The sequence below is a fragment of the Lolium rigidum genome, chromosome 5 (genome assembly GCF_022539505.1).
Source record: "Lolium rigidum isolate FL_2022 chromosome 5, APGP_CSIRO_Lrig_0.1, whole genome shotgun sequence".
Classification (NCBI taxonomy): Eukaryota; Viridiplantae; Streptophyta; class Magnoliopsida; order Poales; family Poaceae; genus Lolium; species Lolium rigidum.
Window position 1 is genome coordinate 29,592,645 of NC_061512.1, and position 13,641 is coordinate 29,606,285.

The window sequence follows — 13,641 nt, forward strand, 5'->3', positions numbered from 1 at the left end:
GTTCTAAAAGAAAACATTTACATGTATCAACAATTCAGCACATGAAAATAGGTTAGAAATAATGGGCTGACACTGATTGTTTTGACAGACAACAACTGCATTCTACTGCACATATTTATATATTTTTTGGTTTTTGTATTTGCAAGAGTACAAGATATTTGTACAGAAAAAAGGATAAGGATTAAAGGAAGCTTTTTATTCAAATTGAAATAAAGAGATTAACTCTTCCTCTTTTCCCTGAACTTGAGCTAGTGAAGTTCCACCTTAAAGAGCTCCGCACCTATATAAATTAGGCCTAATTCCTTGGAATATGAATGCAGTCCTTCAATTATATGATTGAAGATTTGTGAATTCATATTTGTTGGCATGATAACTGGTGAGTACACCCTCCAGAGCATCTTGGACTACTCTCTCACTCTAATCGTTGTTCCACCTACAGGACCCTCTCTTCTAGCTAAATGCCATCTGCTGAATTTGTCAACGATTTTAATTACCAGCTCCACACTAGCCTGTTGTTCCTTATTACTGAAAAGCCATGCATTCTTGTTTCTCCACAGGGACTGGCGATCAGCATAATGATAATGTCAAACTGTCTCAATTTTCCGCCGCCAATCCGACGGCGCTGCTCAGACTACCATGGCTCCAGTTTATCTGTTGTCTCAGGTATGGTTATTGTCAGGTGAAAATTCTGAAAGCAGTTGAACCATACCTGTCTGGTATAAGGACATTGCATGAGAACATGATCGGTATTGCCTTTTTCCTGAAGACAGATGAAGCAAGGTGAATAAACCTCCTGGATCACATGCCTCTGCCTTCTGTCTGAAGTCCAAATTCTATATTGCAGTGCAAGCCATATGAATATCTTGCACTTGAGAGTAGCTTTGCTTTTCCAAATTAGCTCCGGTAATACTCTAAACCATGACATAGTGCTCTGTACCTTGAGCTTGTTGTGTATACACCATGACATAATACTCTAACGCTTTCATAGATTTTGAAAGGATACTTTTGGATATCATCATTTATTACCTGTAGGGATGCAAGTGTCCGGTGAAGTTTGCTTAGACCATAACAATTTTGATTTATCATGACAGATCTTTGCCAGGCATTGAGATTCTCGCTGAGATCAACAAGAACAGAAGGGAAATAACAGGCGAACCTTAAGGTTATGCGCTGGTAAAAGTGAAGTTATTTGTGGTCCGGTCACAACTTTCTGTAATGTTACGGTTTTAGGATTGTGAACTTAAATATATATAATAATGAAATAATTCTATTACTCTATCAAGTAATCATTAAATAAGGATCATGTTCGTTTTCTATTTTATAAATGCACTTCCAGATTAGTTACAGTCTGAAGCAACTGCGGTACCACTATATTAGCAGTAGATGCATGTCCTTCTATATCTATTAGGTTTTGGTAATGTGATCACTTATGCTGCATGGAGCTTCATTGAAGAGTACTTTTTAATTCACTGTGATTTTTTGCTTCTTATTGTGGTAGTCTTGCTTGTGTTACCCAGTTATTCCTCATTCGATTAACAAGCTTCTGACTTTGGTATTTATGACAAGACTGATAGCTAATCACAGTTATTCAGGCATTATGTTTTGCGCAAGGCCAAGAATGTTTTGTTGACATCTGGTTTGCGTATACCTTTTCTCAAGAAAACGGGAAGGCTTGACAGGTTAACAATTTCTGTGATACTACCCATTTTTCGTGTTGGAGTGGCCACACCTTACTGATTAAACTAGCTTCTTCCCTGTTCAGTGTCAGGGTGTTCTCTCTGGTACATTGTTCTCTAGGTTCTTAATGTTTCGCTTTTTGTTGTAATTTATTAGCCATTTGTAGTAAAAAAAATTACATGTGAAACATGGTCTGATGATTTAGTATGCAGCTTTATTAGAAATTTCGCCTTACCATTAATTTTTTAAATCTCTCTACAATAGATTGTGTGTGATCTCCTCCCTCACATGTCCCAAGAATAAGTTCTGATGTTCGGTACATTCGTTGTATCAGTTGCTTTGAGAGACTCCTTTTTAGAGGTTTTGAGAGGCTATACAATTTATGTCAGTTTTCGTACAGAGATTTTATTTTGTACATTATTGAGAAATGTACCTCCACACTACCCTGCTTCATAGGATTCTCTAACCTAGGTGTTATATATGTCTATATCATATGTAGTTCTATTTATAATATATCATTGAGCGATGTACACTCATTTATCATATGATTTGTATATCTCTCCAGGGTCAGCTTGCCTCTTGGTTTGGTGGCGAGGTGGCCGAGCGGCCAAGCCAGTGCTATTTTATCTACTACGAAAACTTGCATTGACAACTTCCACCTTCCACTATAGTTTTGAACTAATTCCCATATTTTTAAACTACAGAGATATTTTTTACATCAAGTACATTCCGTACAGCAACCTATAGATAGCTACATCATTTTATCATTTGCTTAGGCCTTAAACATTATAGCTTAATATTAAATTTTCCTGCTATCCGCGAAGAAATATATGCCATTTTTCCGATTTTAGCGCGCATAAGTTAAACTACATTTACCTCAAAAAAAAAGTTAAACTACATCAATCAAAGGAAGAACTTAATTTTGGAAAACTCTTTCATTCCTTTCTTTCCAAGCATGGATGTATGTTATGATGCCACTAGCAGCTCCTTCAAATCCTGTCGTACATTTAATATAGGTTTCCACCACTCATAAAAAGATTGGCTTGTTGTTGTAGGCGAAGGCACCACGAACATTGTCGAAGCGAGCACCAAGTCTCGAATCGCAGGTGTTCGATGGAAAGGCAAGCGGGTTGCATGGAAATATTAATCCATGTACAAATATTCATTCTACTCAATATAGCTTCTTTTTCTGAAATTTAGCTACAGTTTATCACTGAATAGATGAGTGATTCATGCAAAAAAAAAAATTATGCTAGATTGTTTCAGACTCGCGCATCAGATAATAGTTTTTGGATATACATACCTTGTTCTTGCATCAGATAATATATTTGTGCTAGATTGTTCAGCCTCTAGCGGTTGTAAAAAAATAGATTTAAGATTATTCTTGTGATTTTTTTATAGAGTTGCTAAAGAGATGGACGATATCACGGAGCCAAGGAGAGATGTTGCCCACTGGTGAACGCACTTGCTGCTGGAGAGGTGTTATTTGACTTAATCAGTTTTCAGATTTCTTCTTTGCTTTTTTGATATTTTTCATGTTATGGTTACTGATTAAAACAATCATTTTTCAGACAGAGCCAATTTCAAATAGATTTCTTGCCCTTCCCCTCATGCATTGTGCGGCAAATTAGTGCGGCTAATCGGACTGGGTTTCAGCTAGGGGTACGAGAGGCAATTTCTCAACTAGGTAGGCAGCATAACTCATTCACCCCTCCCCTCATGCTTTGTGTGGCCGAATAGATCTTGGTTGCTTGGACCGTCCGAGATTCCTTCCAGTGGCCCGAACATTTGCTTGTTTGCATCCGTGAACAAAAGGAAGTGTGACAGATAGAATCCATGAAAATTCTGAATTTCTCATGCTATGTTAAGAATGAATACTAGAGTAACGGAGAGAAATTTATCCCAATTTTTCATCCACTGTATGTGTTCCATTTTTTGGTGTTCAATGCAAGAGTATGTATCAATGATTTGGATGTAACGTTCTTAAATAGTTCTTCCTTTCAGTTTTCTATTTAAATTTTGATTTTCTATTTCGTGCATGTTTTTTCAGGTGCTCAACTGCTTATCTTAACAACCATACTCTATGGTAATGAGTGAAGGAGAGGTGGTGCAGGGCCGTGTGAAGCAGCACTGGTGGCTACATGTCGAGAACGGGAAGAAGAGACATGTCTGTTAGTGAATGCATGTGTGATCAAAATAATTTACATGAGGTGATCAATGGTTACGACCCGAGTCTTTTGCAGCCACATATCATGAAGAGCTCTCTCGTGAATGACGAGATCATCTATGTCAGTGATGGTTGGTTCTCTGAAGATTATCTATACATGTAGGTAGTCATGCTGATATACCTTGGTTTTCTTATCGTACCTGAAAGTTCTTTGTCTTCATAATAGTATATATTTATACATGTAGGTAGTCATGCTGATGTACCTTGGTTTTCCTATCGTACCTAAAAATTGTTAAGCTTTGTCTTCATAATAGTATATTTACTTTGTTGTGTGTTCTTACCATAGTGCGAATGCACTATACTTCCGTTCTTTCACTATCTATATTTGACTTTCCGGTGGTTTATAAATATCATAGTGAAAGAACTATCTACCCCGAAGACTCATGTATGTAACCTTATGTATGGCTTTTTGAAGTGTCACTACATTTTCTTACATTCTTTCGCGTTTTTATTTGTTGACTGCTTATCATCGATTTGTATAAATGATTAATATTGTTTTTTACAAGTCGTTTACCAGTGTGGTTGTAGTCTCTTTTGTGCTTTCCTTTACTTATCTCTTATGAAGAAATGATCTATCAAGTGTTGGAAATACTTTTTTGTGATGCAGTGCTTTAAGAAATTAACAAGAAAAGGACCAGAAAATATTTGAAAATCTGTACAGTGGCTTGAATTTTACGGGGTCGTGCGCCAAGGCGCACATTATAATCTAGTTCAATCAATACAAGACGGACAACTCGTGCAACCGCCCACGCACTGTCTAGGCAGGCCACTTCGCTTGTGCTGGAGTTTTGGGGTGGGTACGGCGGGCATATTTTCCCGGCGACATCCTCGCGGCACTACGGGAGAGATGGAGTATGCCGACGGCCGCCAGCTGTCGGCACAGTCCAGAAGGCCGTCGGCACAGGCTGTGCCGACGGTGACCATCGGCGTAGCGTCGTCGGCACAGTTCTGGTCGGGGACTGCCCAATCACCGTCGGCACAGACTGGCCGTCGGCACAGATTATTGTGCCAATGGTAAAACCGTCGGCATAGTATTTCAAAAAATTCAAATTTAATTTCGAAAATATAAATTCAAATTCAGATTATTATTTTTTTCACTTTTCTTCTTCTTCTTTTTTACTTGTTAATCTTTCACAATCACACTTAGTACACTTAATCTTAGGTCAAATTGCACTTGTGATCAAACTTCCCACTTGGTCATCCATCCTCACACTACTCCCACTCCGGCACGTTTAACTTCTTGGTTCTCTTCGGATGAGCTTCCATGAAAGAAATGACACCTTGATGTTAATATTACCATATCTATCATATTAACCCTTTGGCCGTGATGTCACACCTCTATATTTTTGAATTCTAAACAATTACTTAAGTAAACAACAATGAATATATATAAATAATAATAATATAGAATTTTAAAAATAATTAAATGATTTTATTTTTTGTCTTTTTTATTTAATATGGAATAATTAATATCAGTAAATGCGAATTTTGCAAATAATATGTCTAAATTGATCAGAAAAATGATAGGAATACAAATATGACATCCATATCATCTTTTGAACTTACAAAGTTAACTTACCCAAAAATCATGAGCATTAGATCAAGTACCTCTAGTTCAAATTTTACTGACTTTATCGAAAATGAGGTGGAAACGGCCTCGGCATGACATAGTTTGCCGAAACAAGGTCATATTTGGCATGTGTGTGGACCCTAGGATGAGAAGCAAGACCCCGGACGCGGATTTCTAATCTGACCCACGGACATCCATCTTTACATTTTTAGCGTCCTCAAAAGGTTTTTACTTGTGAAGCAGCTACATGTGGCGCATTTTAGTATGACGTGAAACCTCCGTGCGATGATAGTAGACCACCTACGCACCACCTATCATATGACATGTGCATGCGTTAGCTTTTTGGAAACCCATGCGTCTTCCGGCGGTGTCCCGCCGAATTCGCTGGAAACTGACCAGATTTGAACTAGGGGTGAACTATCGGTCGCTCCAGAAATTCTGAAAAAAATTGTTTTTAGTTCAACGACGCATCATTATATGTGCTAAGTTTTGTCCGTTTTATTTGTTCGCGAATGGGTGCACCCGCACGCCCGGTACGGCGATACCGCATGTCCCGGGGGCCCTGTTTTGGCCAGATGGCTTTTTGAACGAAGTCAAAAAATCACACGGAGCCGGGTGGCATCATTGTATATGCCATAGTAACTATTCCGTTTGTCAAAACTGGGATACGGCAATTATTTTAACAAACCTTTCATGAAAAGGGCTATCATGTCCGGAGTTCTATGGATTTCAGGTGAAATGAGGTGGGAAACGGCCTCGGCATGGCATAGTTTGCCGAAACGAGGTCATATTTGGCACTTGTGTGGACCCTGGGATGGGAAGCAAGACCCCGGACGCGGATTTCTAATCCGACCAACGGACGACCATCTTTTCATTTTTAGCGTGCCCAAACGGTTTTTATTTGTGAAGCAGCTACATGGGGCGCATTTTAGTATGACGTGAAACCTCCGTGCGATGATTGTAGACCACCTACGCACCACCTATCACATGACATGTGCACTCGTTAGTTTTTTGGGAACCCATGCGGCCTCCGGCGGTGTCCCGCCGAGTCTGCTGGAAACTGGCCGGATTTGAACTAGGGGTGAACTATCCGTCGCTCCAGAAATTCCGGAAAAATTGTTTTTAGTTCTACGACGCATCATTATATGTCTAATTTTTTTTCCGTTTAGTTTGTTCGTGAATGGGTGCACCCGCACACCCGGTACGACGATACCACATATCCTGGTGATCCTGTTTTGGCCAGATGGCAATTTGAACGAAGTCCAAAAATCCCACGGAGCCGCGTGAAATCATTTTATATGTCATAGTAACTATTACGTTTGTCAAAACTGGGATACGGAAATTATTTTGAAAAACCCTTCACGAAAAGGGCTATCACGTTCGGAGTTCTATGAATTTTAGGGGAAATGAGGTGGAAAACGGTCTCGACATGTCATAGTTTGCCGAAACGAGATCATATTTGGCACGTGTGTGGACTCTAGGATGAGAAGCAAGACCCCGGACGCGGATTTCTAATCCGACCCACGAGCGACAATTTTTTCATTTTTGGCGTGTGTGAAAGCCATGAAACCTCGAACATTATAGCTCATTTCTAAGAAGATTTGTTTAGGTATTTGAAATATTCGCTTTTTTATATTTTTCTATGATAGATCTTGTTTTTCTGCAAAATTTGATATATTATACTTATTTTTCTCAATTAGAATGATTTAGTTATGCTTTTTTGAAGACTGTCGGGCAGAAATAGAAAAAAGCTATGCCGACGGTATAACCGTCGGCGCAGGTCTGTAGTAAAAAAAAAGAAAAAAAATGTTGTGCCGACGGCCAGACTGGTCCTGTGCCGACGGCCAGAACTGTGCCGACGGTGACTGTCGGCACAACCGGCCTGTACCGACGGCCATTTTAACGCCGACGGTCATCCTTGTCGCCGCAGTCCGGAGGCTTATGTGCCGACGGCCCCGATATTTGGCCGTCGGCACACACGACGGCCGTCGGCACATGTGTGCTCTCCCGTAGTGCGGGTTCAACGGCTACGATGTTGGGTTTGGCTGATGTTGCGGGGCTTTGTATACAATGGCTTTGCATGCGGGGTAACGGGGAGCTTGGCTACGATAATGGGCGTTTGTCTTTTGGCTAAGCACTCTCTTGGCAAAGTTTGCGTAGGTCTAGGATTATTGTATCCATCCATACTGTATTGCCTTAAAGATTTATGTTTACATTGATTTAGTTCTGCTGCACCTTTGTTACTGTGCATAGTCATGAGATGCCATCTTGTTCATCGGTTAGATGGTCTCCACATCTACCCGGTTCAGTCCTATTTAATATTGACACAGCTGTTTTCTCAAATTTACACAAGGTGGGAGTTGACATCTTGATTCGGAACCACAATGGAGATTGTTTGGTTGCTTGCACCGAGCCACACAATGGGATCGTATCGCCGGAGTTGCTGAAAGCTGGGCGCTTCGTTGTGCCGTGTCTCTCGCCCGCGATGAAAGACTTGCCTCCATGGTGTTCGGCTCGGAATGTCTCTCGCTGGTTCACCCAATCAATTCATCAACCAATGAAAGATCTGAAGTGGGGGCAGTGGTGGCTGATATCAAGATGTATGTTGGCTGATGGCTTTTCTTCAGTTTTTTTTTTGCCATGTTAGGCGTTCTTCGAATATTGGTGCACAAATACTAGCTAGGTCAAGTGAGTTTGTTGTTTCTGGTATGATTTCGTACTCTACTCCAAAATGTATTAGGCAAACTTTGATACATCCAAATGAATGAAGTGCAACATTCTCTCAAAACAAAAGCACTGGCAGCAAGACTGAGGCCAAGAAGCGTGCTGGTCGGAGATGGTTTTGCAACTCTGGTCGTGGCTGGGGTAGCAGCCATACTTTACCCGTAATTTGTAATTGTAATTAGTTTAATGAAAATATATGAATTGCAAGTTTTATATATGGCTCAACTGATATGAATTATAGATCGCCAGTTAAAATAATGGACACATTTTTATTAACGGAAAGGTCAATTTAACGAAAACATGTTCAGACAAAGATTGTGGATTTACTCAAAATATTGTGGGGATCGTAGAGGATTAGAGCATTTCCAATGGCAACACCAATAGAGCGTCCAACAACATCGCCGGCCCAGCGCTGTTGAGGCTTCAGCGCGATATGTCGGCTCCCAGCCGTGCCCCCAATATGGCTGGTCCAACAGATTTATGACCATTTTCTAAGCAAAAACAAAAGTATTTGCAATACCTAAGAAAGCAACACCGTGTTTCACTGAACAGTAAATAGTTGATAAAACAATTCAAATGGTTTCCATTTGATTTTGCAAGGAAATGCGACAAAGCCCAAATTAAGTTAACATTATTTTGCACTAACAACATCTTTTGAAACATAGTTTCTTACCCTATTAAGGTAACTTTTATGATATTTTTTTAATACCTTTGCACTATCATTTTTTGGTCGGTTTTTAACCTTCGATGCATTGTCTTAGGCGAAATGCTGCTCGTGGGCCACGCTGTCTACCTCTATCACATCGTGAGTACGTTAGGACCTCGGTCAGGAACTATGCTCAGATGAAGACGATCTTCATGCCCCGATTTGTCTCCAAGGCGCAGTTGTTCCAACCTAACTTGCTGGACAAGGCAATCAACTTCATTGCTGACAATGAAGAAAAGTATGGCTAGTATCGTCAGTTGCAGCCATCGAAGAGGAGAACCTGGTTTAGGACCTGCTACGCAAGCATTTTCCTTCTTAGTGCTTCTGCTTCCTTCTTCATGATCTGCTTATTTTGGGAGGTGATCTCGTATCCCTCCATTAGCTAGTACTTGATTGAACTTGATCCCCGGTCTGTAATTATGAACTTATTTGAGGTGGTATATACTAACCGCTCATGTGATGAACCTGTGATGCATCATGAAATATAGTTGGTTTGCTCGTGATGCATCGCCCAATATGGTAACTACTTGTTGTGTATTACCAACAACTTTTGATGAACTGCATGTAGTTGAATGTGTTTTTATTCAGTAGCAGTACTAGATAATCTCACCACTCTAAGAGAAGGGGTTACCACGGCATGCTCATGTTCGTAACCAAACAAGGTGTGTGCTGCACGACGAGGGCAGAAAGACGTTTGTGCATGCACCCAAAAAATGGGGGATGACTTCTCTCTTGGGTGCAGAAAATGCCACACGGGCAACCAAATGACATGCTTTTTATGGCCCATGTCTCGTTTGCAACGCGCATGCACTCCCATCTCTCAGCGCTAGTGAGCCCCAAATCGAGTCCAGGCCCTAAAATGTTGTGTGCCTTCTTTGTGTACCTATGCGTAACTAGTGATGGGAGGTAGCATGGCGCCCCACCAGAACCATCTATGGGGATGTACTATGTATATTTGCCATACTGACCATTCAATTCCCGATGTCTCCTTTTCCTAGTTCACAATGTAACCTCTATGTGCCTTATTTTTCTTCCATTGTTTATTCCAACAATATGAGTATGTGAGGAACCATTCGGACCCCAATAACTAGCTAACACTCGTATAACTTTTCCTTGCATTATTGACACTATGGGTGCACAAGAGATATGTGACGAACTGTTTTGTGTTGTGCAAGGTGGTCTCCTTCACACAACGCACATACACGGTGGTGGTGCTATATAAATGGTTAGTCGTGCAAGGTGTGGTTGTTGACACTATTTACCTCCCAATCAATATCACGGGATATTTTGCATGAAAAATATCTGAAAAATAATGACTGTATGCATGTAATGCATGTGATTGACTCAAATGGATAGAGAGATGTGGTTCCTTAATGTGGTGTACTCTGTCTCTCACGAAGGATGAAACGGTACGTTATTAAGATCATGTAGTTGTTGGATTATAGAGGGTATATTAAAATATGTTTCGTAACCGGCTGAATGGTATTAATAAAAAGGTTAAGGCTATAATTTGTATGGAAGTTTGCGCTTTAACAAGGAAAATTTGAAATTCCCGCAACAATGTTGTAGTTAATAAGATCAAAGTTCCAAAAAAAAATTACAGGTTATCAATCTTCATTTAATTAGATATAACATGTGGTCTGACCTTTTTCCTCTGGATTAGTGGGACCATTTTGATTTTGGATACAATCCGTTGCAACGAGGAGTGAGTGGAATAAAACCACAACTTTGAAACTCAAATTTACCAAATACTACCACTTAACGTTTGCTGGAAAAAAAACCACATTTTCCATCTTTTTGGCAAGAAACACTAGACACGAATTGACATGAAATCTGATAGGTTGGGCCCAATTGCTGGGACCAATTTGCTAATGTGGACTGGGGCCCGCTTGTTAGCCCAATTACAAAATTACAACAACCGAATAATTAAAAATGAAAAATACCACCGTTGTCCATTCCTCCCTACATTGAACATGGTGGCTATGTCGTTCTGGGAGGAGACCCAGCGGATGGTGGACCGGGTCTGATGGAGGCGTGTTGGGGAGAGGCATCACCGGTAGGGCGTCATCCACCCGTGTACCTATGCTCGTGTGCTACCTTCACCTACAGTTGGGTTCACGGCCATTCCACCTGACACGGAAAAGAAAATAGTGATGCCCATGACAGGAAGAACCAGAGTCTGTTTACTTCAGCCCAAACAGGGAAGGCGGAGAGGCTGAGCTCTGTTGCTGATAAGCTTCATATCTCCGGTCCGAAGAGTATTTCTTCCATGGTCAATGGCATCTCAGTCTCCTCCGCAGCCTCGACGGTCTCCATCAAGGCCTTTGCGGCGAGCCCTATGGTTTATCAAGGTGGATATTGCTCTACATGTGAACAACATCCGTCGATGTCGATGACTAGAATGCTGTGTGGTTGGAGAGTGCCTGCAGGTGGCTGCTCCTTGGACCTATGTGTAACTAGTAATCGGTGGTAGCATGGCGCCCCACCGGATCCATCGCTCGTGAAGTACACCGTATCTCTCTTGTCCTGACCGTTCAATTCCTGATGCCTCCTTTTCAGAGTACAAAATGTAACCTACGTGTCTATTTTCATTTATCTTGCATGCATTGTTTATTCCAACAATCTGAGTATGCAAGTAACAACTCGAACCCCAATAACTAGATAACAATCGTATTAACTTTTCCTTGCATTATTGACACTACGGGTGCACGAGAGATATGAGATGACATAATTTGTGCAACCTTCACAGAACGCACTTGCCCGGTAGTGGTGCTATATAAATGGTTAGTCATGCAAGGTGTGGTTGTTGACACTATATACCTCCAAATCAATATCAGGCGATATTTTCATGCTATTAAATCAAATGTGTAGAGCGATGTGGTTCCTTAATATATGTGGTGTACTCTCACTAAAAATGAAATAGTACATTATTAAAACCATGTATGTGTCGTAATGGATTATAGATGGTATATTGTACTAATATATTTTGTAAATGAATGAATGCTATTTATAAAAGTGTTAAGGCTATCATTCATGTGAGAGTTCCCGCTTTAACATGGGAAATTTGGAACTGCCACAATGGTGTTGTTTTTAATAAGATCAAAGTTCCAAGAAATGAAGGTTATCCATCGTGTGGCTTATTCGATACACATGTGGTCTTATCTTTTTCCTATGGATCAGTGGGATCATTTCAATTCTGGATGTACTCGATTGCAACAAGGAGTGAACAGCATAAAACCACAACTTTGAAACTCAATTTTATCAAATACCACCACTTTATGCTTGTAGGACAAAAAACCACCATATTTTTTCATCTTTCTGGCAAGAAACAATAAACACTAATTGACAGGGACTCTAATAGGTGGGGCCAATTTGGCGGGACCAATTTTCTGATGTGGATTAGGGCCCACTTGTCACCCAATTGCTAAATCAAAACAACCTAATAATTAAAAATAATCTCACCACTGTCCGTTCCTTCCCCTACCCAATGACTCGAGCCGATCATGACAAGTTCCCAGTGTGGCTCGGCCTGCCATACACACCATTGTATTGCATGTGTGGTAACTGCCGTCGGAGGACATGGAACATGGCTATGACGCGGTTCGGGGAGGAGACCGGGCGGAGGGTGGACCAGGCCCAAGCTGGAGAGGCACCACCGGCAGGGCGCCATCCTCTTGGCACCTATGCTCGTGTCCTACCTCCATATGCGATTTGGTTTGCCACCATTCCACCGAACGCGGAAAAGAAGATGGTGATGCCAAAGATTGGAAGAACTTTTTCACTTCATCCAAAACAAAGAAGACCAAGAGGCCGAGTTGTGGTGCTGATAAACCAGACTCGGGGAGCTTCAGATCGCTGGCGTGAAGAAACAATTTTTCCATTGCTGGGTCGTCGCGCGCGTGATTGCAGCAGGGTCGACGATGCTTTTGTTGAGGAGAGGTAGGGGCATGCAATGTCGCTCGACCGCGAGCAGGAGTGCTCAACTGTGCCGGCGGCGGTGATGGTGGCCGGGAAGGAAGGGGATGGCCTTCCCTTTTTTCCTTTATCTTTCTAGACGGGTATTTTTTATTTTTCAATTGGGGTGATAATTTGGACCTATGCCACCTCATCCCTGACACTGGGCCCCACCGGTCAGATTCCTTGTCAATTTGCTCCGAATCGGCTTTTAGCGTGTAATGCAAAAAAAAACATTGAAAATTATAGCGTTTTTTTCTGTCATTCAAACGTAAAGTGGTGGTACTCAGTAAGTCGTGATAAAGTGGTGGTTTTATGCAATTTACTCGTGCAACAGGGTTATCCAAACTATTCTTCCGCCGGTTAACATTTGCATCATGAGAAGGTCACGTATGCATTACTTTACTTTACAAAGTCCATCGCATGTTTATTATTCTAATCCTTTTTTACCATATAAGAGTTCTGTCAAGGAATTATGCAAGCATGCCTATAATTTTGTTGAGTTCGCTTACCACATTTAGGTAGATTCTGGAAAAACCTTCACAAACGAAAACACGTTAGTTGGATTAACCATAGTGTTGTCATATAATTATAAGTAAGGAAGCTATGCAACTACTATATGTGATTAAGAGGAAATTACTAAACAAAGAAAGCATCTTATGTCTTCACCTTTTACGCAGAGGCGACTCTAATCATTGCCTTGCACAGAGAATACGCGAAGATGTTGGATTCTGTGGTTTTTTTTTTCGAAAATTCCACCGATCTATTAATAATCATAACAGT

General features: G+C 40.9%; 1 long non-coding RNA gene across 2 annotated transcripts; it reads left to right on the plus strand.

Annotated features, from left to right (window-relative positions):
- The first annotated feature begins 556 nt into the window (after positions 1-556).
- LOC124654828 lies at positions 557-4,210 on the plus strand. 2 transcript variants are annotated; one of them, XR_006988481.1, is made up of 6 exons: positions 557-663; positions 767-903; positions 1,092-2,829; positions 3,079-3,156; positions 3,249-3,364; positions 3,728-4,210. It is a non-coding gene; the product is annotated as an uncharacterized LOC124654828 (long non-coding RNA). The 2 variants fall into 2 exon arrangements; XR_006988482.1 differs by having other exon boundaries at positions 771-903.
- Positions 4,211-13,641: the final 9,431 nt, after the last annotated feature.